Here is a 23,768-nt window from a genome sequence, read left to right as displayed (position 1 = left end):
GGGAGGGTTGGGTTAGGGTGGAGTATCACAACTGTGTGTAGGTCCAGCTGTCAGTCACAACTGTGATAGGCAGTAGTGTGTGGAGGAAAGTGAACATTCTCCGACAGTGAAAAGCAGCATGTGGGTGTTGAGAGTGGGTTGTTGGACAAAGAATCCTGTCTCTGTCTCAGGGGAGATAAGGCCATTTCTGCTGCATACTAATGATGCCACACTTGTCCGCAGGCTGGCATTACTCACAGATCTCACTCACGAGGGTAAGCAGGGAAACCCAGGCTCTACTTCAGGATGCTAGCGGGTGTCACCCTGCTTCTATGTAGCCAAATTATGTGGTGCATTGGTTCATGCAACACTGATGAAAGAATGATATGGGAGAGTATCATGTATTTCCTGGCACTTGTTTACTTGGCTGCAGGGCAGCAGAGTTCAAAGCACTGCCCAAGGGTGGATAAAAGCCTCCTGTGGCACACACTGCATGACTGTCAACAGTAAAGGGAAGAGTAAAGAAAAAGGATTTTTGGACTTGTTTTTTGTCGTCGAAATGGAGCATTTTTCACTTGTCACATTTGCAGAGTGAATGCTTCTGGAGTTATGTCACCAAAAAAGAGTTTTTTGGTGACAAAGTTTACCAGTGTAGACATGCCCTGATGTAAGATAGTTAGATATTGTATGTCTAGACCTTTAAGTGCATAATTGTTTCTTCCATTTTATACTTAATATTTTATAGGAGAAAGAAGACACTTGAATGAGTATGCAACTTGGAGAGGATTATGCTTCCAGGGTGGTTACTATTTGTTTGGCTGTCAGCCTTTTGCCTGCTAAAGACATATGCTTGAGTATTCTTATTGCTTAGGAAAAAGTAACAAGGGTTATTTTCCATTCAGCCCTAACTGCAAGGACTGTATTGCCATCACAGGCCACAAGAGTTTAACTAGTTATCTTCTGGAACCACCTCAATTTTAGACAGGTACGTGAGTTCTAAAGTGCCCTTTAAGTACCTCATCCTCCCCAGAATGCCAGGCATTGGAGACATACTAATAGTGCCACTGGAAAGTATAGCAAGGAAGCCCTCTACACACTCATGCCAATAATCTACCCACTACCATAAAACACAGAGGATCTGATAGGGGAACGTGAACCTCAGTAAAAATTATGCTGGCTTCACACACATGTGGTGAGTACACACTTGAGCAATGTGACCACACATTAACAAACAAAACAAATATTAAAAACATTAAGTTGGCAAGCAGAAAGGAGAGATCCAAAACAACAAGTAGCTGTTGTACCTTTTAAAGGTGAAATATATATATATATATATGTTGTTGCTTCACCAACATCTCATTAAAGGCCCTGGAAAAAAAAGCAAAAGGGACAGATCCTTGTCTGGGGGAAATAGGTTCCAAAGGAGTGTACATCAGCTGAGGCTCTATCTTCCTCAAAGTATTACAGTAGTTTTTTTTAACATTGCTCATTAATGGTAAAAGCAGTAGAATAGTGATCAAAGAGGTAGGGACACTTATGAAAGTTGTGAAAAGTTCAATACTAAAATATACAACATTTTGTATAGATATTCCACAAGGGGAAACTTTCATGCCAAGGCTTGCTGCAGTTTTCAAAGAGACAGATTGAGCAGGTCAGCTGCAACCTTTTTGGCAGTCTAGCTGGTCTCAGACTAAGAGCTTGTCTACACTGGCACGTTTTATCTGCCTTCTGGTGACAAAGTAGTGAGAGCATTTACACTGCAATGCAACTTCTACAGGGGAAAAAAACCCAGCCAGTTTGGTGACAAAAAGTTTCCACTCCTACAAGAGACTTTTGTGTTTCACCTCCCTTTATTGTCCACAAGGAGCCAGGGTGTACTTGGCTGTTTGTTTTGTCAAGAAAACTGGCTTGCACCAGTATCTCACGATGCCTGCCCCGATAGCTCTGCTCAGTGTTTTGTGATCTCTGCTGCCCTGCAGGCATCGTGCCTCCCATTTCAAAGCTTCAAGAAGTATCTGACAGCTGAGTCAGCTGCTTCATTTGGGGAACAAAAAGAGAAAAATCATTGGAATTTTTCCTCTCTGCACTAGGAACACAGTAGCAGGCAGGCTGCTGCTGCAGGGGAAGGCTGGAGAGACTGCTCTGCTGCTTTTATGTTCCTCAGCATGGAGAGCTCACAGAGCTACCAGGTAATCCCAAGAAGTGCAGAGATCAGCTCTGTCTTCCCATTACACTGCATTGCAGGATGCTTACACCCATTGCTTTGCTCTGTCTGTTGACAGGGGAGCTAGCAATGTGGCCCTGAAATGTCAACCATGGGAGGCAGAAAAACTAGTTGGGCTGTTTTTCACTTTTGGCGATTTTTGTATGTCAACAGCACTTTTGTCACCAAACCGTCCTAGTGTGGCCAAAGCCTAAGAAGGAGGAAGCCACATTAAAGAGTCAAGAAAGCAAGCTAGTAAAGCAAAGGATCACTAAGTATTACCAACTGTGTATGATGCTTAATTTCCATAGGCATCATTATGGTACCATGTTGTGTAGGGAACCCAATCCACACATTTTACTGCACAATCAAACATGTGACTTGAAGGTAGTAATTTTTAGAGGAGAGTTCTCACAAATCAGAAAATTGAGTGGCTGGAGTATGCAGGAAAAGATGAGTTTTTATTGCCACACAATTCATCTGTGGTGGGGAAAGGGAAATGGCAGCTTTTACTTTTACAAGCTAATAATAAAATAATCAAATTTCTTTAGAAAAAATAAAATTATATTGGCAATATGAGTAAACTGCACTCGCCTCCTAGAACAGCAATGGGTTACTAGAATAACACTGGGGTTCTTTGTTATGTTCCACTCTTAATAAATGACCCAGGCTGAAGGGATTTGTCTGCTCAGGATATGGTTCTTCATGAGCTGACTAACTGAGATCACGCTCATGTTGTTGCACTTCAGTTGGGATAACTGACAATTAAATTTGTAAGAATAAAATGTTAAAGTACCCAGATCTTCAAGCTAGTATGAAACTAGAGCAAATCCAATGAAGTCCATGCAGCTGCACTAATTTATACCAGCTGAATGTCTTCCCTCTCCCCCTTCCCCAAAACAATAAAAAACAAAAGGAATTGTGAAACCTCTGAAGGAGAAACTATTTTCCTCTTTTCTTTCTTATGGGTTCTCTCCACTGAGTAAAATACTAGATATTTACCTTGTGTCCCAAAGCTAAATGGATCTGGGCAGATTGTGGTGGTATGTACTGGGAGAACCTCAAATATAGTAGTTGAAAGGACAATCCTTTCTGTCAAACAGTAAGGGTATGTCGACATTAGTGCCCTAGTTCGAAATAGGGAGGCTAATGTAGGCATTCGAAGTTGCAAATGAAGCTCAGGATTTAAATAGCCCGAGCTTTATTTGCATCTTTCCGTCTGGTCGCCATTTTTAAATGCCACTAGTCCGGACTAACTGCCTGCGGCTACAAGCTGCAGGGACCTGGTAGTTCGAATTAAAGCTCCTAATTCGAACTACCGTTAAGCCTCCTTGCAGGAGGAATAACAAGTAGTTCGAATTAGGAGCTTTAATTCGAACTACCGGGTCCCTGCCGTGTGTAGCCGTGGGCAGTTAGTCCGGACTAATGGCATTTAAAAATGGCGACCGGACGGGAAGATGCAAATAAAACCCAGGCTATTTAAATCCCGGGCTTCATTTGCAACTTCGAATGCCTACATTAGCCCCTCTAGTTCAAACGAGGGGGCTAGTGTAGACATACCTCAACAGAGTTGAAAAATCATAAAGTGCTTTTCCCAGGATAAACCTGCATGAAAAACTTTCCATGATTTGTAACCATTTTTTAAACCAGCTCTCATCATAAGAAACTGATCACATAAATGTGGTAGAGCCAGAATACAGTAATGAAAAAGTGCACATCAATTACATTTCTTTTTTAGATACAGTAACATCACCATTCTACACACATATTGACATCAACATCAGAGTGCTACAACCCATTAAGCAGATAGAACATTTGGACTGGAACAGAAATGCATTGACCCAGTTTGCCAGTGGACATCTCAAAATATTTGGCCAAACTATAGTGATGTTGGAAGAGATATAGTATGTTTCCATCACCCTGAATAATGCCACATAAAATATGTCCAGTGACATAAGAATATTTATTAGTGTTTTGCAAATTTTGAGTCTCAATTGTTGGGATGCATTAATATTGCCAAAAAACCCTAAAACATTAAATATCCAAGACAAACGTGAATATATTTGTTGCTCATTCCCATCTCCCACTCCAGTATTCTATGAGTTCTACTTATTATCCTGTTTTCACATTGCAGGAACCCAAGGCAAATGGTCAGCTGACAAGAACCACTGTCAGTCAGACCCACAATTAGAACTCAAGTACTCCTAGTTCCCATTCTTAACACTGGCCAATAGAAATGATTTACTGTTGTTAAGATGCCATGAACAATCTTCAGAGTCTGAGGGGTTTCCCCTAATAGGGAGTGCAGTGAATATACTGGTTGGATTGCGCTGGCCCAGCATCCTTGGGACCTGAGTAGTCCCAAAGGAGGGATTTTGCTGGACCAGGGAAGGTTATTTCTGGCCTCTCAGACATCAGCATGGATCCAGGAATCAGCTTCGATCCTGGCCTGGCCTCCCAGTCAGCTCCACATATACCACCAGCCCTGTTGCCTTGCCATGGCAGCCCATCAACCCTCTGCTTGAGCTTTCAAGCTCCACTGTGGCAAACCACTGCCCCCCCACTGGTACTCCCTGCTGTAGCAGTACCAGCTCCACTAGCCCACAGTCCCACTGCCAGGATCCCTCCTCTCCCTCTCCCCTTTGGACGATCATTGCTCAGCTGCCGGAAATCCCAACCCCAGGACCCGCAGTCCCGCTGCTGGGTCTCCTGGCCCCACTGCAGCAGACCACTGGCTCGCCAGAGTCTGCTGGCATTCCAGACACCTTGCCACCAGCTCAGCCAGACTCCCATGTCAGGGCTTCCAGCCACTGGCCTCCCTGCAACCAGCCTGGATGGGTTCCTTCCCGCCCCCTGTTCCCTCCACAGGGCTCCTGTCTCCAGTCCCCACATTTGCTGGACCACGGATATTGCCGGACCAAGGAGTCCCATTTGAGAGATGTTCAACCTGTGCACATATGTAATAAGGGGAAGGTACAGTTCTGTTGTGAAGAGACTACTGCCAAGTTCCAATTTAATGAAGACTTTATTGGCCATCTAAATGCTTTGTAAAACTGGAGTTTCAAAAAGAGGAAATGTTATCATTACAAACTTGTAGAATGGGAGAGACACACACATTTCAAGCAATATGGAGAGGAGATACCCTGAGTTTTCAGATTCTGTGTGTGATTTATCACTATGTTAATTCCACTGAAAACAATGTAATAACATTGATGTAAAATTGGAGTGATGTTGAGGCAAATCAGTCTTTCAATGTTATTTATATTATCTTTGGTATTAACTAGTAGTGTTTTCTAAGAACAAAAGCATATCAATGCATGTGATTGTCGAGGCATTGACATGGAAGAGGACATTAAATGCATTGCAAAAGTATTTCCATAATATTGTTTGCAGTACTATATAGATGCATTTATGCAAAGATTTTTTTAAAATAATTCTTTTCTAGTCTCAAAAAGATTAAGCTCCTATAGGTTTCAGTTCACTTCAAAATCAGAGGACGCACAGTAACAGCTTTGGCATTGCATTTGCTGGCGGCTGGGTAAATTGACTATATGATGAGTCCTTGACTGTCCCTAACCACAACTTTGTTGGACAGGTTCATTTACAATGCTTGTACAAAATAACCTTCCAGTCTGGCTTAATGGCCCTGGATTGTTGCAAATGTGACCTGACATTTCCTGCTGGGTGAGTTCTTAAATTATATCAGGGAATACAATAACATAATTTTGTTTCAGAGCTTAAGTGAAAGTGATAGTCCACCAGATTAAGATGTAAAATTTCTTTATATAATTTAATTATTTATAATCTGATGCATACTCCTTTTTTTATCTGCCATGTAATACAATTAGTTTATACAGTATAGTAGCTGCATTCATTGATGATGCTGACAAAACAGAAAATAGTATTATAAGGGGTCAAGAACTTCTGAGGGAAGTTGTGTTGACTTCTAAAGATGCATCTCCAAAGTGAACACACTTGCAATGCTTGCTGTTCTTTATAATGGGTTTGATTTACTAAGCCACCTTGTATATTACCTATTATGCTAATCACAAATACTGTTTTTAGCAGACTAACTATTTCATATTGTGGTTCACTCGTTTAACAGGGATCTCAATCCATCCTCTAATTATTCGCAATTTTGCATCCACAATCAGCTGCGGGTCCACTTAATTCCAGTGACAGTATTTTGAAGCTTATCTTATTTGCTATAAAGATGTCTAAGTGTCATTCATGTTTGTGAAATTCTTCAAAGCTCAAAAATTAAAAGCGGTTTCTTTTAAAAAATGTGCCCTATGAATTTAAGATTTTCAATATCCCTTGTAAGTTAAGATTTCTACTTTTCTAACCTATGAATTTTAATAAGATTAACAGATTCATATCGAGTTCTTTCAGCGTTTTAGTTCTGCTGTACTATAACATTGGTCAGAGCAAGACCCAAAGATATGGCGAGCCAGTCACAGTTCATTTCTAAGTATGACAAGAAAGCTTCACACTGTGTCTGCACATCCTAAACTCAAAACTCCAGTCATCTGAAGAAGTGGGCTGTGCCCATGAAAGCTCATGATACCATCTATATGTTTTAGTGGCGAGGAGTCCTGTGGCACCTTATAGACTAACTGAAGTGTTGGAGCATAAGCTTTCGTAGGCAAAGACCCACTTCGTCTGCATCTGACGAAGTGGGTCTTTGCCCATGAAAGCTTATGCTCCAACACTTCAGTTAGTCTGTAAGGTGCCACAGGACTCCTCGCCGCTTTTGCAGATTCAGACTAACACGGCTACCCCTCTGATATTATCTATATGTTTTGTTAGTTAATAAAGTGCTACCAGACCATTTGTTGTTTTTTTTTTTTTTGTAATTTATCCTGTACAGACTAACTCAGCTACCCCCTGAAGCTTCTGGAAATTTTTAGTTTCCAACCTTTTAAGCTGCCTGGTGCTGTTGGTCTTTTTTTACTTTCATTAAGATACTTTAACTATTTTCTTCAAGTTTCTTTCTTATAAAAAAAGAACCAGAGACAAATTAATGGACTAGAAATACTATAGGTTTAGTAGCAACTCACTGTTTAGTCTGCCAATTCAATATCAACACAGTGAGAAGTCCTAAGATTCCACTGTGCTGAAAAACTGTTGTGTGCATCTCTTAATGAAAGTAATATACTCACTAACAAGAACGATAGTGAGAAACTTAGACTTGAACTTACGTTGTGAAATGCAGCATTATAGCAGGCAGCCTTTTGCCAGTCCAGCAACCAACTTGCATGCTTTGTCCAACCTCATTCTTCATTACAAATCTGACAGGATTGCAATGATGAGTAAGTTTAAAACCTACCACACAGTCATGTTCCAAAAACAAACCCTCCCCCACCCCTTAAAACAGGGCTGGATTAACTCTTCTGGGGGATTGGGGCAATTAGATTTTGTGGGACCCTCCAGGCTCTGCAGTAGGGCAAACATGAGGGGTTCAGGGTGCAAGAAGTGGCTGCAGGTTGAGGCAGGTTGAGGTTTGGGAAGGAGTGAGGGCTTCCACTGGTTCAGGGTGCAAGAAGGGGCTGCAGGTTGAGGCAGGTTGAGGTTTGGGAAGGAGTAAGGGCTTCCACTGGAGTGGGGCTGGCAATGTGGCATTTGGGGTGCAAGATGGTGGGAGCTCCAGGCAAGGAGTTTGGCATGTGGGAGTGGACTCAAGGCAGGAGATTAGGCTGGTAGTGCAGGAGTGGGCCCAGGTTTGTTGTAGGCTTCCTTTGGATTGGATACAGGTGGAAATATCAGGACTGTACATTAAGCTGGACTTTAATAGGACCAGTTGCAGTCTTAAGTGTTTAGATTAATAGTCTCATCATTTTACATTTGGCAGAGGAAGATTCTGATTGCAAATAAAACCCAATAACTGAAAGGAGTTTTCACGAACAGGTCAGATATTTTCTCACCCAGTTTGGAACTGGCCAATTGCAACACTTTTCTCCTTTTGTCCTGATCATAAGAGTATTCACACATCTCTCTTCCACTTGACTCCTCCCCACCCTCTTGCACTGCTCAAGAGATTTCCCTTTATCTAGATATCTAATTAAAGCTATGTAGAACTCTTGTAATGGAAAAATAGCTGAGAGAAAATCTCAAAGAGCTTTACAATTTAGGTAGTTTCAAGTAGGCACTAAAAATTTAGGAATCAAATCCAATTAACACACTGCAGGCTTCACTCTGATCTACACAACTCAGGATCCTGCAGCACAAGTCTTGGGATAATCTTTGTTCTTTTATCCAGATTGGAATTCTTTGGTGGGAAAGACCTATCTCCTATGGTAGTGCATGCAGGTCTCTCTTGCCCATTAGCACATTTGCCTCAAATTCCAAGGCATTCTACCCGGCCACTTAGGTTTTATTTAAGTGTAAAGGCAGAAGAGTCTACTTAAACATGATTCTAGCTTTGGAAATCCATGCCCCACTTCTATTTTCATGAAGAACAGCCACTGTGACACTTCTTATTCCCCAGAATCTCTCAAATTCAAACATGAGTCATGGGGCAGCCCTATTTTGGTTGCGTGTTCCTTTATAGCACACCACATCTTTCAGCTTTGCTTTTTGCAATCATTGCCCAGAAAAAAAGCTTACGGTGTTAAACAATGCCCAAGCACAACCCCAGTTAAAATGTTATCACCTAAATATCACAGAGACAGAAGAGGAAACATCACTGATGAACAACACAGAAGAACCTATAAGGCTTTGGCTATGGCTCTATTTGGTTCTTTAGCTGATCATGTTAATTCATCCCTAATATAAGCAGCTGTATGCCTTGTGGCCACACCCTTGTGATGCCTCAGAACAGTGAGCACTTTCACTGGGCATTTATTCTAGTTGTAAACATTATTTCACAATGATAACGGAAAGGCTAGGTTTCTTCCTAAACCACAAAAGACATCCTCACAAGTCCCAGAATGTCAGTGACAAAGGTATACCCACTGCAGAATGCTACGTTTCTCTGTTAGTACTGTATATGCCACCTTTGACCAAAATTTAGAAAGGTAGTTTAGTGATTTAAAGGCCTCATGTCTGCAGAAGCTCAAAGGGACCTTTATTTGCACACATACACATACAACATTAGAGAACAGCATCGTAGCACTGTAAAGAGCACATGTAGGTGATGGGCCTTTAGTCTAAAAGCCTATTTATTCATGGAAACTTTATATATACACATTATGGCATTTACACCCATGATAGATTCTACTCATTTGACCACATAGATGACCTTACACAAAGCGCTTATGTAATTTAGTACATAAATACACACAAGGTCTCCTCTTTTCTTTTCTTTTTTTAATAGGTAATCGGGTCCTTATTATATCACTGTAGTAAGTTCCCCCTCCAGCCCTAGAAACCCTTGCTGGGAAACCATCCTCGTGACTGAACAGCACACACACTATACCAGAACATCTGATTCAAATATGTATTATTAATAATTATTACTAATAATAATTATTATTGCTAATAATATTAATTATTAATTATTATTAATAATAATAATTATAATAAATATAATTATTTCTTACCTTATGCTCTAAGTGCAGCATAGCAGCAGATAGAAGGGGCCTACTACCTAGCTCAGCCTTTTCTATTGCTTGCTTTTTTCTCAGCTATCCAGCTGGTGAACTAATTACCTCATTAGCACATCAGACTCCCTACAGCTGCAAGTAACCTGCACTAACCTTCCAAACCTGATCAGACAACCTAACTCCCTTCTACTCTAATTATTCACTGTGTCCTGCATGTTCTAAGTGATCAAGGTGCTGGCTCCCAAAGGAACTCACTTTATAGCTACTAAGCTCGTCCTGTCACACTCAGAAGAAAATGACAAGATCTTTTAACCATTTTTTCTGTTCCCTTGAGTATGCAAATTCCTTTAAAAATGTCATTTACCTCTAGCAAGCTTTTATTCCATTCCATCCTTCCTCACATGGGAGATTGGGTCACCAGTTTTGTTTTATAAAGCATCTTTGACTTCCACTTTAGCATTTCCAAGTGAAAAGGGTATTTCACTCACTTGAAACACATCTTAATTACTTCATTATATTTTTATAAGCACCTGAAGTAGGGAGCAACTTAATTAAAATGGTGCTTGTTTCATAGTTAATGGAAATGCAAAAAGTGCATATCCTACAGCACATGTATCACATTTTTGCCCCCTCTGCACATTTAAAGACAACATAATGCCAGCAAATTAATAAGGTACTAAGATGTTTGAGACATGCCCTTCTCCCCATCCCATCATGAACTTTTAAAATTTTCTCCTACTGCAGCCATCACCCTTTTCAATGAAGACCTGGACTCAGTTTCTTCATTAACTTAGGTGGCCTACTTTAGGAGGGAACTGAGTATATATATATCAGAAAACTAAAAGCAAGTTTTACCCAAAGATTAAAAAATGATGCCACTTTTGGAAACATATGTACAGCTCCATGAGAGCTGTGTATGCATATTCAAAGACAGAGTATGACTTTGTTTTTGTTATCAGTATAAACTGTATGTGCACATGATTCTCATTTACAATAAGATTATTTCACAATGCTCTGGCTTAAAAATAATTTGAACTTATCAAAGATTCACTTATCCTTAAAGGTAAAAAGTTGCTTCCGTGTAAATGAGAATCTGGATCTGTGACTTTTTTAAAGCATTTTTGGTGGTTGTTCGATCTGTGTAAGTATAAGTAAATACATGTGATTCGGCTGCATCTCATATTGTTGTTATGATTCTGCTTTAAGAATGTTGGTATTAATTCAGCACACAATGGCACTGTGAAATATAGTGTTTGCAAAGTTTGTGTTTAGCTTCACATTTTAAAAACATTTACAATCTTTCTTGATGAAACCATGAACAGAAATCCTCCACATTCTTTCAAAATATCACATTTCAGGGATAATGCATACTGCTTGAAAGATCTTTATATATGATTGCAATCAATCTAAGTAATAACATTACATACCATTTTCCCTTCTGATTGAAATTAGCACAAAAGAGAAAAATTGTTTTAGTTTTAAAAGCGTGGGTCAACTGGATGAGATTCTCATGAGTGTAGATTCTCATTTGTAAGGGCTAAATAGTCATTAGCACAATGACAGGGTAATAATTAAATTAGATTGCCTTTTTACTGTATTAAAAAAAGTCAAGGCATTGGAGATTTTTTACCTCTTCTTTACATTAACAACCGTTATTTTCAGCTTCTCTTCCTGGTTTTCTGTTAATAGTAAGTCATCAGACTCACAATTATAAAACAATAGTGTGACAGTAGATAAATTAAAATTTGATGATAAAGAATTAAAAACAGCTATAATGAAAAACGCAGTGAGCAGACAGTGTAATTGAAAAGGGTTTGGCTCTTCTGAGGATGGGACTGACACTGAACAAATGAGAAATACTGCTGACAAATGTAAAGCATTGTACATTGGTCTCAACAGTCAGACAAGTGAAATGCTAAGCACAACATATTGAAAATTAAAATGAATAGGATCTCAGTCCAAAAAGAACAAAAAGTCATTTGTGACAAGGGAAAGGCAATTCTGCTGGACTACATACAGTAGCCCAAATACATAAGGAAATTATGGATCTAGTAGATTTTATTATACATAGTTACCATTTTTGGAATTTGAGCAAAATAAATACACAAACAATGGAAATTGGTGAACGAAAGCACAAATGAGCCCTTTAAAAGGTAATAAATATGGGTTATGAATAAAATTGGTTAATACTTGGATGGAAAGTTCTTGTATGCTACTAAGAAGGTTTTTTAAAAAAAATAGCCAAATCAATAATAGTGATACTGTACAATTCTTTTATAGGATAAATGTGCTCAGTTTAAAATATCTTTTTTTAAAAGCTATTTGAGGTACTGTAAGTTATTCAAAGGAACCACCATATTTATAGGTATAAATCCTCATATATTCACAATTTTCTTACGTCTCATGCAATCAACTCATTTCAGAAATAATTTTCTTTTCCCTGATCAGATATTAAAATTTCCTGACCAAAACTACTGGCAAATGGTTAGATTATATTTAAGAGATATAAAGCTATTTAATAGACTGCTATAACTATTTTGAGCTCAGTGGCCTTTATCTTTTTAAAGCAAATGTAGTTCTGGCAGAAGGTATAAGACTGATAGCACTGAGAACTTATTTACTGCATGGGTAATGACAGTGCGAGCTTCTGTCTGGCCTCTTTAAGGTGCTTCCACTCTGATCTGGAGGCACCAATGCTAGGGAGAGGAGAGCAATTCAGTCTTCATGCTTATTTGGTCCTTCATCTGTTTGCTTACATTGGTACAGTATTTGAACCAAATGCCTAGGACTAAAAGATTTCAAGTCTTATAATGTTCAGAGCCATGTACTTCACTATCCATTTGGTAAGTTCTTATTTGGGGAAGTAGAATTCATTTTCCCACCAAAAGCAAGTTATTATTACACGGCTGAAACTATTCACACATAGAAGTCCTGAGTTGGTGGACAGTTTCAGAAATAGTTCCACAAGTGGATATTGTATTTTTCCCTGTAAAAGAGAAAAATGGAGATGGTAGCAACCCAGGTAAGCAGGATTACCAGTGCAATGGATTTACCAAGCAAATCGGATAGAGATGCAGTCTCAGAAAAACCAAGATAAAATAAAACAGAAGAGTGTGAGTAATGGTTACAGGGAAAGCACAGAGGAAATTTTCATGCAGCAGCCTCAGAAGACAGAAAGATGTCCATTTTGGGCTCGATACTGGAGAAAAATATGCAGTAAACAGGAATAAAATTAAAAAACAACAAATGGTCTGGTAGCACTTTATAGACTAACAAAACATGCAGGCGGTATCATGAGCTTTCGTGGGCACAGCCCACTTCTTCAGATGACGGGAGTTTTTAAAATTGTTGCTGAAATGGGCTGTGAGCAGGGATGTGTGAAAAGTTTGGGTACTTACATCCAAGAACACTGCTCTACAGCCAAAATGCTTCTGAAATAAATGTAGTCAAACTTTACTAATTCTGGGTCACTGAGAACGAAAACAATGCTTAAAATTGTTGATTGGCTCTAGTTTTCAAGATATGCTATTGGGTCAGTATATACGACCCTTGACTTGCGAATGGCGGAGGATAAGTGAGTTATAAAGGGAAGGGATCTCAATTTAAACCAGAAATGACTAAAATACATCTTTGACTGGATCTATGAATAAATCTATGACTGGGTTTGGACAGTACTTGCTTTTTAGGCAAAACAATGAATGATGCAATCTGAAGCTGGTATAGCGTCATACATTATATGAATTGCATCATGTTATTCCTAGAAATCATGGATGATGCAATCATAACAAAGCTTACATCACTCTGCTGAACAAATTGCCCTATATCAGCTTTAGAAATCATACAGTGTCATGCTTTCTTATTTGTCAGTGTTTGATTTTGCAAAGAGACACATTTCTGTTTAGCCAAAGTGAGCAGAGATGCCTCGTACTTGTGTGAACAGTGCAGATAACTTCTGCTATGTTTGTGGTGAAGTGACTTTTGCATCACAAAAGCGCAATATAACCACTATGGTTAAGAAAGCCTATCACCTTTATTTTGGCTGCAAAATTGGAGATCAGGACAAGAGATGAGCCCCACATATATGCTGCAACACTTGTGCAACAAATCTTTGCCAGTGGTTAAACAGGAAAAGGAAATCTATGCCTTTTGCAGTGCCAATGATTTGGAGAGAGCCAACAGATCATACCAGCAATTGTTACTTTTGCATGGTGCCTCAAGTTGGGAAAGGTGTGTCAAAGAAGAAAAAGTGGACTGTGCATTATCCAAATATTCCATCAGCTATACGCCCAGTACCACATGGAGAAGGACTGATGGTTCCTGATGCACCAGAATCATTCTCACTTGAATCAGATGAGGAAGAGGAAGAGGATGAAACTTCTGGTCCTGAACCATCAATGTCACAGGACCCACATTTTCTCCCATCCTCCTCCTCTGAACCACACCTCATAACACAAGATGAACTGAATGACCTTGTCAGGGATTTGGAACTACCCAATAGTAAGGCAGAGCTGTTGGGCTCCAGACTACAGCAGTGGAATCTCCTGGCAGGTGATGTTAGGGTTTCCATGTTCCGTGACCGTCAAAAGGATCTTGTCTTATTCTTCTTCATGGAAAGTGATCTTGTAGCCTGCAACAATATCGACGGTGTGATGGCAGCCCTCAACATCCTTCACGATCCAAATGAGTGGAGACTGTTCATTGATTCATCGAAGACGAGTCTTAAATCTGTTTTGCTGCATAATGGCAATGTTTTGCCATCAATTCCAGTTGGTCATGCAGTCCATATGAAGGAAACCTATGACAACATGAAACAACTTTTGAGGTGCATAAACTATGACCAACATCAGTGGCAGCTTTGTGGCAATTTGAAGGTTGTTGCTCTCTTGCTTGGTCTGTAGACTGGATATACAAAATACTGCTGTTTTCTCTGCGAATGGGATAGTTGTGCAAGAGATTCCCACTACATCAAGATAGATTGGCCACTCTGACAGTCATTGGATCCTGGGAGGAAAAGTGCTCAGCATCCACCACTTGTTGAATCAAGGAAGATTTTGTTACCACCCTTACACATCAAGCTGGGTCTGATGAAGAACTTTGTCAAGGCCATGGACAAAACACAAGCAGCTTTCAAGTACCTCCATGGAAAATTTCCAAGGTTAAGTGAAGCTAAGATAAAGGAAGGTGTCTTTGTTGGTCCTCAGATTCATTAACTTCTTCGAGATGATACATTTGACCATGCACTGCGTGGCAAGGAAAAGATGGCATGGAAAGCCTTCCAGTTAGTGGCAATAAATTTTCTCGAAAACAACAAGGCAGACAACTACAGGTTGTTGGTAGAAAACCTCCTCAAGGCATACAAAAGCCTTGGTTGCAACATGTCACTAAAGATACATTTTTTGCACTCTCATCTAGATTTTTTCCCACCTAACTGCGGAGCAGTGAGCGACGAGCACGGCGAGCGATTTCACCAGGACATTGCAACAATGGAGAAACGCTATCAGGGCAAATGGAGCCCATCAATGCTTGCAGACTATTGCTGGACAATGACAAGCGATGCTCCATTTAATGAATACAAGAGACAAGCCAAGAAGCGCCGAGTAGATACTGAATAGGACTAAACTATGTACCTAATAGTTTTTTGCCTTTTGCTTCATAATACATTTTATTTATATAACCCTCTTGCTGATTTTTAAAGTGTTACATAAACAGGACAGGTGAAATATTATCATGTAAAGCAACCATAAACACATGAAAAGACCTAGGTTTACAATTTATGATTAAAACTCTACTATCTACACAATATACATAGACGTAAAATGTAAAAACTTAAATATCTTGGAAACAGTAGCCAATCAGTTGTTTTAATTGTCATATTTGAATTCAGCACATCAAAATACATAATAAATAGCACATTTTATCTCTGAAGCAGACGACTTCTAAAAAATTGTAGACCAGTGGAACCCTCCCAAAATTGGGTTCTAACAAAGCCTGTGCAACAAAAGCCCCATTGCTAATAAATTTCCATGGAGCTCAGCAGAAAAATAATGTTCACAGCCGTAGCACCAACATCCCTTTCCCAGCAGGCTGCCCCTAAAGCCAGCCAGCCAGCTAGCCCCAGCTTCACCTAAAAGCCCAGTGGTCCCCTTTTTGCTAAAGCTTTCTTTGGCAGCCATTTCCTTCTACTTACTCACTTGCATTTTTCACTGACAACCTTCCCTGACTATAAAGTGAGTTAAACAATCATGGAAGCATGTTAGTCATTTTTCAGACTGCTTTGTGGTATTACAGGTCATTAATAAAAGTCTGGCTGTGGACATACTATTGAGAAGAAACGCTTCAGTGCCAGATTTACAAGATGCTCACATTTCAGTCAACATCAGTGCAATAATTCCCCACATCCTGCAGGGAACTGTTACCCTATGGATTTCCACAATTTTCATATAAGCTCTTCACTAGATTTGGTGGCATTAACTGGAAACTATGCTAAATATTAGAAGATAAGGGGAGAAATGAATGGGGAATTGGAAGAGGGTACCTGTCATCATTAGAAATAAAAGGCATGATGAGTATATGTTTTGTCTACATAGCCAAAGATCTTGAACTCTTTCCTTCTCTAATTTGGATTGAAATTGGATATATTTAAATTTTCCTCTTCTGGGATTACCAACTAAACTAAACGCTTGTATCATGAGAAAGACACTTTCTGAGCAATTTCTGATCAGGAGATTAATGAAAGCTGTGGATAGCTAGTGAAAATTGCAAAGCATGTGCCCTCTGAAAACCAGGCTTCTTTAACAGGTTTTAATTGACCACACACAAAATCACTACTTTTTTAAATCTTGGTCTCTAAAATGAAGAAAATTATAGACGGTGAACCTTTAATTGGAAATACTTGTTTCTTTTGTCTTTTTTGCAATGCTTTTCTCACAGGTCAGACTACATAGAGAATCTAAGATGTTGCATGTTCAAATGAGAAGCAACAGAAGATAATCTGACATTTCTCTTGAATTAAAAAGTATTTATTATAATCTTATTAGATGAACCTCAGAAGTTTTGGAAGCTGTATTCATATAAGCTTCCAAAAGCGATGAGGCTATATTTTTAGAAAGTTTATTTTTGTGCCTATGAGGAAGCTAAAAGCAGCCAGATTTTTAAAATCATTCTTTGCCCTTTGTTCTCAATGGGAACTTTGCCGGAGGTGAGGGGGAATTGTCTATACCTGAAACACTACTGCATTGCATAGACACTGCCTATAATTATGGGAGTGGTTCTCCCAATGACACAGATGAGAGGTGGTAGCAAGTTCAATGGAAGTACTCTGTTGACCTAGTGCTGTCTAGACGAGGGGTTGGGTTGGCTTAACTATACCCCTTATGGGGGTGGATTTCTCACAGCCCAAGTGACATAAATCAATTTTCTCAGGTCAACTGGACATGGGTAAAGAACTCTTGAAATTCTTACTCTAATGTTTTCCTTTTTAATCCCCTCATATTTTCCTTGGGGCATCATTGCTAGGGAACTGTGACATGCATTGGCTGGATGCAGAGGTTAAATTTTAATTTCTCTCATTCGTACAAAGCAATTGTGTTGGCAGTTCTGGCTGTGAAAGGTTTAGTGAGCTTCTTGCTGCATCGATTAATTGCCACCATGTCAGGACACTGGCAAGGGGTTGATGGACTCCTGTTGTGTCAAGCCATTTCCATGTGTATGGAAACTACCCAAGATATTTCATTCACTGTTCTCTAAATTTCTGTCATCACAGCAATCACTGACATGTAGTAATTGCATGTTCAGCTCTGGCTATAAAAGGCACATTAATCTCTTTGTTTGTTTACTACCAAGTTTAAAAATTGCTTTCCATGAATACTTGTGCATGAGAGTTTAAAATTTGTTTCCTTCAATTTCATGGCAGTAAAACTCAATAACTGCAGCCTGCCCCTGTTTGCTAAAAGAACATTTCTTGTTAACTGTACTAGTGGATGTTAATTCATAAACTGGAGAGCTTTACACCTACAGAACTGCACAGTACAGCAAAGACCTTTTTAAATTCCCCTGTTGCAGCTTTGCATCTGCAGATGCTGCAGGAAGACAATATATTGTGAAATTCATGGCAGAGAGCTCAGCCTGCTTCAGTGACAGAGATGTTTCCAGTGGGTTTTCCGTGTTCATGGACGTGAAAACCTAATTAATCTGTCAGGATTAGCATTAAGAGGCTCTTTTCAAAAGCAGAATTCACACAGATTAACATGCTCTGTCAGTTTTATTTATTTTGATCCAAGAAGCCAAAAAGAACAAAGATATTTATCTCTGCATGTTTATTTATAATGTGTAGTTTAATAGATGCATTTGCAGGTACTGTGCTATAGTAGACAAGTGTGATAACCAGGGTCCATACCTAAATTCCCCCTAAGGTGTGCGACCATGCAGCTTCCTATTAAGCCTGCACAGCGGCTCAGGGCTGCAGTCGGGAGAGATAGCTCTCCTGAAGCCCTGAAGCTGGTGGGACCAGCAGGGAGGAGCCCCTCTTCGCGGTCCCTAATAGGGAGCCACACAGGTAAGCCCAAACCCCTGACCCAACTGGAGCCTTCCCCAGCCCTGAACACCCTCCTGCAGACTAAAATCCTCATCCCTGGCACCCAGGTAAACCAAGACCCCACACCTACAACCTGGACCCTGTTCCCCTTCCTGTACCCTAACTCCCAGCCCAGAGTCTGTACACCCTCCCCCCCCCCCCCCCCTTAGCACTGGAATTGGAATTTTGTAACTAATAAATCAGTTGTAATAAATGTATGTTATAGCAAAAGGTTTGGATTAAACTTAAATAGAAGATGTAGGCCTCAGACGGGCCAGGCAGTTTTGTTAACTTAGCTCCAGCTCTGTTTAATGTTAGCATGTTAAAGTGAAGGGATGGAATATTGTAATACATAGTGAAGTTAGTGTTAGGTAAGGCTTTGTAGTAGATAGAAATAAGTTTAATGTTGAAATACTTTGTAACTTTGTTAAAGTGACTAGAAGTACCCCTTTGTTCCATGCTGCAATTCTGTAAATGTATTGTTTGCGTGAATGAGAGAGAATGTTTTAGGAGAGATAAGTGTGAAGGCTCCTCATGCATGCTCAAATGGTCAGAAGAGGAGCCGGATTCTCAGAAGCACCAAATAATAATCAACTAAGTGAAAACACACTGAAGATTACCAGGGCACACTGACTAATCCTGAAGCTAGTGGCAAGCACCCCTTGAAAGGGAACCAATCACAACTTTTGCTGGAAAGACAACACTCAGGAAGGGTCATCAGCGTACTGATATCAGATGACTATAAAAACAACTTCTTCCCAATAAGCTTATGTTGTAGGAAGATTGATTGTGATGCTGAATGACTAGTTAAGGCCTGACAAGGCAAAATGCATAGACTTGCATGAAAGGAAAATCCTGTAAAAGAAAGGGTGTCTTGTATGGTTCTTCAGGTTCTGTCTTGCTAAGATACAGAGCAAGAGGAGCATCAGTCCAGACTGACAAGAACCAGTCTCCCTCCCTCGCACCCGACCTATCTGGCTATTAGGTTGGGTCGAGCAACAGGCTGGTAACTATTCCATCAGCAGGAAGTGTGTGTGTGTGTGTGTGTGTGTGTGTGTGTGTGTGTAAATGCATATGCTACTTTGTTATATTATCAATAAATGCAGCATGTTGCCTTATCCCCCAGAAAAAGGTCCCATGTGCTTCTTTTAAGCATAACACCTTCACCCAAACCCTTTGCCCTGAGCTCGTCCTACTGCTGCCTACTTCACCCCAAAACTTCTCCAGCTCCACTCAGAGCCCACACCCCCACCCAGCCAGAGCCCTTGAACACCAGCCCTCTACCCCAGGTCTGAGCCCAGCCCACACTCAGATCTTATCCCCAGCTTCACCACAGGAATTTAGTTATGTGCACCAATATAAAGATTATGTGTCTCACATCATTTCCATGTTGCTCATCACCTCCACATTGGTGCATATAAGAAAATTCATTCTGCTCAGGAGTGGGAAAAACTAGAGAGACACTGTTCCAGATGCCCCAGAAGGAGAACAGGAGGTCTAAGTCCCTTCCCACCAAATTAACCAAGCATACTGTGTTACTGCAATATAAAAATATATCAGGTAAGAGTTTTATGAATACTTGGGATGTTCTGAACTAGATAGCCATTATGAACTGTGTATACAGACTAATAGTTATGAATTTGTTTGTGTGTATACAGAAAACTGTGCTTGTTCTCTTTGGTGCAACTCCACAGCAGAGTGGTAAGCAATAAACCAGAGAGGGGGACCTCCAGTTATTTACATCAAATTGGCTTCCAGTAACTATCCATTGACCAGTCCTGAAAAAGACAAAGATGGACCATTAGGGTACGTCTAAACTACATGGCTCCGTCGACGGAGCCATGTAGATTTGTTGTTTTGGCAAAGGTAAATGAAGCCGCGATTTAAATTCCCACGAGGAACAACAGGGCTGCCGACAAAGGGCTTTGATGTCGGCAGGGGAGCGTCCAGACTAGCGCGCTGAGCGGACAAACAGCTGATCAGCTGTTTGTCGGCTCAGCGTGGCAGCCATGTAAATGTAAATGAAGCCGCGATCGTTAAATCGCGGCTTCATTTACCTTTGCCTATGTGTCTAATCTACATGCCTCTGACGACAGAGGCATGTAGTCTAGACACAGCCTTAGAGCTAATTAAAAGAGTTTAAGGCAACTCAAAACTGAAAAGAACATCCTAACTCTGGAACTTTAAATCAGGAGGGTGTTTTCCCACCCTGATTACCCACAAATTGCCATGGACTGAAAGGGTCGGGGGCGAAAAAGGAAAAAGTCTTTTAAAAGCAAGTTTAGACCAAGATTTTGTATCCAAAACTTGGGGGAGAGTTTCAAGTCATAAGTTTGTGCCTGAACACTGGATCCGTCCACAGCCAATAGGAGCCACAAGGAGCTGGTAAATAAACCCACCAGAGGAGCCAGTTAGCAGGTTTCTCAGAGTGGTTTTGTAGACTACATTGAGAAACACTGATCTAGGAAATGCATTGGGATTTAAGGTAATAGCTAACCAGCACTGGAAAAGGGATTTTATCTAACATAAAAGTGAAAAGCCTGAGATTGCATCTTTAGTATATTTTCTGTGTACAATGTATATCTTTGCTTCCCCTTCCTATTCATCTCTGAATCTGTTTTTCTGTTAAATAAACTTTTCATGTATGTTCACTGCAAGCAGGTCTCTGGCATGCAAACTCTGTGGAGTGAGTCACACATGTCAAAGGGTATGTCTACACTACAGCACTAATTCGAACTAACTTAATTCGAATGAGTTAATTCGAACTAAGCTAATTCGAACTAGTGCATCTAGACCTAAAAACTAGTTCGAATTAGGTTTTTGCTAATTCGAACTAGCAAGTCCACATTGAGTGGATCCTGAACCGGGGTTAAGGATGGCTGGAAGCAGTGCCGGCAGGGTATCAGGTTAGGACTTAGAGCGTGGAGCTGCTGCCTCAGGCTAGCCGAGGACTGTGCTTAAAGGGACCTGACCCCCACCCCGGAAAGACAGTTCTCAGGGTTCCCAACTCACTTGTCTAACTCGATGAGGGACAGCAAAGCAGTCCTGTCTTGGAGTGCCCTGAATGCCCACACTTGGCACATCACAGCACTTGGCCATCAGCCCGACTGCACTTGCGGCAGGCTGCCATCCGGGGGGGAGAGGGTCAATCGGGGGGCTGCAGGACAGCTTCCACCACAAGGAGCCCGCAGAGCCACCCCAGTCCTCCCCGTAGGGGGTCGTACCCCATTCCTCCCTCACCTCCTTCCACTTACCCCTACCTAGCCCCCCTTCCTGATGTAAAAAATAAAGGACACATGTGTTCAAAAATAGAAACTCTCTTTATTTAACAAAACTGGGGGGGGGGAGGGATTAACCTCTGGGGAGACTGGGAAAAGGAGGTGGGAGAGGGGAAGAGAGAGGGTGGGAGAGGGGAAGGAGAAACCTGGGAGGAGGGAGCTGGAAGGGGGAAGCCAGGGAAAGAAGGAGGAGGGGAAGTATCAAACTATGGTACGCCATATCTTCAGTACTGTGTACAGATGTGGTCTCCTTGCCCCAGAAAAGATGTTTTGGCCTTGCAAAAGGTTCAGAATAGGGCAACTAAAATGATCAGGGGTTTGGAACAGGTCCCATATGAAGAGAGGCTAAATAAACTGGGACTTCTCAGCTTAGAAAAGAGGAGACTGAGGGCGGATATGATAGAGGTCTATAAAAGCACGAGTGGTGTGGAGAGGGTGCATAAAGAAAAGTTCTTCATTAGTTCCCATAATAGAAGGACTAGAGGACACCAAATGAAATGAATGGGTAGCAGGCTTCAAACTAATAACAGAAAGTTCTTCTTCACAAAGCAAATAGTCAACCTGTGGAACTCCTTGCTGCAGGAGGCTGTGAAGGATAGAACTATAACAGAGTTTAAAGAGAAGTTAGATAAAGTAATGGAGGTTGGGTCCATGGAGTGGTATTAGCCAGGGGGTAGAAATGGTGTCCCTGGCCTCTGTTTGTGGAAGGCTGGAGATGGATGGCATGAGACAAATGCCTTGATCACTGTTTCGGTCCATCCACTCCAGGGTCCCTAGTGCTGGCCGCTGTCGGCAGACAGGCTACTGGGCTAGATGGACCTTAGGTCTGACCCAGTACGGCCATTGTAAGCTCAGGGCTCAGGGTCGGGGGTCTCAGTGGACCACCTTGATTTTCATGCACACCTGCTCTTGGGTGGCCAGGCTGGCAGCTCACCTGCCCTAGACGGCCACTTTCCTGTGCCTAGTGCGGAGGTTGTGGACGAGGTCCACAATGTCCGCACTAGACCAGGCGGGTGCCCGCCTCTTGCGGTCCCGGGAAAGCTCCCAGGAGCCGCCAGCCTGGTCCCGGGAAGAGGGGGAGGGCTGGGGGGCATCGGGTGGCTGGCTCGAGCCGTGCCAGGTGCAGGGTCTGCTAGCTGTGTGCTGGCAGGCTTGCACCTGGCACGGGCACCGTAGCCAGCCCATGCCCCTTTAAGAGGTCCGGGGCCGGGAGGGGGGCAATGGAGTTTCCCTGGTGTTGGCCAGAGTGGCCACCAGGGAAAGCTGGGGAGGGCTAGCCTCCCACTAGTTCGAATTAAGGGTCTACACAGCCCTTAATTCGAACTAGTAAGTTCGAACTAGGCTTAGTCCTCGTAGAATGAGGTTTACCTAGTTTGAACTAAGCGCTCCGCTAGTTCGAATTAAATTCGAACTAGCGGAGCGCTAGTGTAGCGCCTATCACAGTTAATTTGAACTAACGTCCGTTAGTTCGAATTAACTTTGTAGTGTAGACATACCTAAAGTGAGCTGATAACTGGGGAGCTGATTTCATGCCCCATGTCTGGGATGACAAACCAGAGAGATACAGTTAGAATGTCTGATAATTAAGAAGCCAGGGTTGACAGATCTGGGGAGACTCAGGACTGGAAGAGCTGTTGGTATCACCCAGAACCTGTACCTGGGAGAGCCAGGATGAGACCTTATACATGTGTCAGGGATCTGAACTGTCCCACTGAAATCAATGGAAGTTTTGCTATTGACCTCCAAGGGAGTAGGGGCAGCTCTCTAAGGTTTGTCTACATAAGAAAGTTGTGTCTAACTACTAAGGCTCAAATTTCAAGCAGATCAAAAAGCTATGAACACTCTCAATTTTGTTTAAACCAGGCTTGTTGCAGGTTAGCTTCAACTGATTAGGTCTTGTCTACAGTAGAAAGTGGCACCACTTTAATTATGCATGAATTTTTAAAGTGGTGTTTCTCTGTGACCATGGACACAGTGCTTATACCACCATAGTTATTCCAGTACAGGAATGGGAGCAAGCAATATCATTATAAGTCATCTTTATATCCGTTAAATTGTGTCTACACTAAGGGATCTACCAGTAAAGTTATATCTGTTTTTGTTTTAATTTTTGTTTTTAAATTATATTCCTATATTGGTAAAACTTTGAACTATACACCAGGCATAAGGAATTAATACAAGTTACATTAAAA

Source organism: Pelodiscus sinensis, chromosome 6 (assembly GCF_049634645.1).
Source record: "Pelodiscus sinensis isolate JC-2024 chromosome 6, ASM4963464v1, whole genome shotgun sequence".
Taxonomy (NCBI): Eukaryota; Metazoa; Chordata; order Testudines; family Trionychidae; genus Pelodiscus; species Pelodiscus sinensis.
This window is presented reverse-complemented; position numbering follows the sequence as displayed.